The sequence below is a fragment of the Rattus norvegicus genome, chromosome 6 (assembly GCF_036323735.1).
Source record: "Rattus norvegicus strain BN/NHsdMcwi chromosome 6, GRCr8, whole genome shotgun sequence".
Classification (NCBI taxonomy): domain Eukaryota; kingdom Metazoa; phylum Chordata; class Mammalia; order Rodentia; family Muridae; genus Rattus; species Rattus norvegicus.
This window is the reverse complement of record NC_086024.1, coordinates 147024248-147026970: the sequence shown is the minus strand read 5'-3', so window position 1 is coordinate 147026970 and position 2723 is coordinate 147024248. Positions and strand designations below refer to the sequence as shown.

At 39.4% G+C, this 2723-nt stretch overlaps 1 non-coding gene across 1 annotated transcript; it reads left to right on the top strand.

The window, feature by feature from the left end:
* Positions 1-1778: 1778 nt before the first annotated feature.
* Positions 1779-1885, top strand: LOC120093304 (U6 spliceosomal RNA). Its single transcript, XR_005486410.1, has one exon. It is a non-coding gene; the product is annotated as a U6 spliceosomal RNA (small nuclear RNA).
* Positions 1886-2723: the final 838 nt, after the last annotated feature.

Below are 2723 nucleotides of genomic sequence, written 5' to 3'. Positions count from 1 at the left end.
CCTCAACCCAACAAAGAACAAAGGACCAATCTTGCTAATAACTACTTGATTATCCTGGGAACACATTTTGACAAGTCAAGGGTTGCATGCTCACCCACCTAACAGATACACTGATTCTAAAAGAAGACCGACTCGTGCTGCTCCCATGATTCTGATCTTCATATTTCCAGATAATAAATTTTGTTTAACAAGTCTCTTTTGACAGAGGAGTTTATGGACATGAACCAAATTTATAAGACATGAACTAGATGTTTGATGTGAATATTCCTAATAACAGAACTTGAGGCATGTGAGGGAAATTATAGAATTAAAAACAGAAACATAAACCTATATAGTTGCATTTGGTAATTTTTGACAGTCACTAGATGAGCAACTGGGAAAAACAAAGACAAAAGATCTCAACACATTATCAAGCAAATTTTAGAAGTCTGTTTAACAAGCACTGTATTTCTGCATTTTTCATCTTTTTTCTTTTCTTTTTCTCTGTGTACTCTTGGACATCCTGGAACTTGCTCTGTAGTCCAGGCTGGCCACAAAATCATAGAGATAACGCTTTCCTCTGCCCCCTGGATCCTAGGATTAAAGTAATGTACCACCACTGCCCAGCTATGCATTTTCTATCTTAATGAGAATCAAATTTTGTCTATAAAGGCTCATTGAAATGCTGAACTTTGCACAAATCTTATAGCCAAAATTTTTTCACAGCCTTTTAAGACTTCTGATACTCCCACGATCACTCTAAAATTAGTGTTTAAATATTTAGCAATTGTTTCTATTATGTACTTTAGATAACCGAGCAATCATTTACATAATTATCTAAAAGAAAAAGAAATTGATGAGAACAAGCTATTACATTAACCAAAGTGAAAAGTAGACTAACATAAAATACTAAAGCTAAAGGGGCTGGGCATACCTTTTTTCTTAGATTTTGCCCATGTTTAAATTCTTTTTGCTACTATGTGACCTCTTCAACTTTTTGAATGGCTGGGAATACCCTGAACTAATAAAATGCCTAAATATTAAGCTAACATCTTGGTTTATGAATTCAATCCAGTTTTCTAGGTTTTATGTATAATGGAGAACAAGTGTACAAAACTATTTTATTTATAATAACTAGTAAATAATTTAAAATTATATATTTGTTTAGCAATCAAAGATGAAAAAATGCTTGCTGAGAGGAGCCAGACATGGGTGTCCCTTGAGAGGCTCTGCCAGAGTCCTCCTGATACAGATGAGAATGGTTGCAGCCAACCATTGGACTGAGCAAGGGGACCCTAATGGAGGAGTTGCAGAAATGACTGAAGGAGGTAAAGGGGTTTGCTACTCCATAGGAAGAACAACAATATCAACCAATCAGTCCTCACCAGAGCTCCCAGGGACTAAACCACCAACCAGTGAGTACACATGAAGAGACCCATGACTCCAGCCACATATGTCCAGCACCAAGAGGAGGAAAATCCCTTGGTCCTGTGAAGGCTCATTTCCCCAAATGTAGGGTAATGCCTGAGTGTTGAGGTGGAGTGGGTGGGTGGGAGTGGGAGCATCCTCATAGAAGCAGGGGAAGGACTGACGGGGTATGGGAGAGGAAGGAAAGGGGATAACATATGAAATGTAAATACATAAAATATCCAAAAATTTAAAAATTAATGAAAAAGAACTTTGCCATAAACTATACAATAATTTTTATCAGTGCTTTTGGTAATGCATTGGAGTTTTTTTATCTTTATACTTTGTGTATATTTCAATTTTTATGTAATAATACTTAATATTATTAAGTAATGCTTACATCAGCAGTATACATAAAAAGTTGGAATGATATAGGAAAGATTAGCATGGCCCATGCCAAAAGGATGAACTACAAATTCATGAAGCATTCTATGATTTTTTTTTTATTCTGGAGTTTCATTTTTTTTTATTGGATATTTTCTTTACCTACATTTCAAATGTTATTCCCTTTCCTGATTACTCCTCTGGAATCTCCCTATCCCTTCCCTTCTCCCCCTGCCTCCATGAGAGTGTTCCCCACGAACCACCCACTCCCTCCCATCTCCCCACCCTGGCTTTCCCCCACACAGGTGCACTGAGCCTTCGTGGGGCCAAGGGCCTCTCCCCTCACCCATGCTCGATAAGGCCATCCTCTGCTACACATGCAACTGGAGCCATGGGTCCCTCCACGTGCACTCCTTGGTTGGTGGTTTAGTCTCTGGGAGCTCTGGGGGTCTTGTTGGTTTACATTGTTGTTCTTCCTATGGGGTTGAAAACCCCCTTAGCTCCTTCAGTCCTTCCTTTAATTCCTCCACTGGGGGCCCCATTTCCAGACCAATGGTTGGTTGAGAGCATCTGACTCTGTATTTCTCAGGTTCTGGCAGCCTCTCAGGAGACAGCTATATCAGGCTCCTGTCAGCATTTATTTCTTAGCATCCACAATACTGTCTGGGTTTGGTGACAGTATATGAGATTGATCCCTGGGTGGGGCTGTCTCTGGATGACCTTTCCTTCAGTCTCTGCTCCATATTTTGTCTCTATATGTTTTCCTATGATTATTTTGTTCCCCATTCTAAGAAGGACTGAAACACCAACTCTTTTGTCTTCCAAGTTCTTGAGCTTCATGAGGTCTGTAGACTGTATCTTGGATATTCCGAGCTTTGGGGCAAATATCCACTTATCAGTGAATACATATCATGTGTGTTCTTTGGTGATTGGGTTACCTCACTCAGGATGAT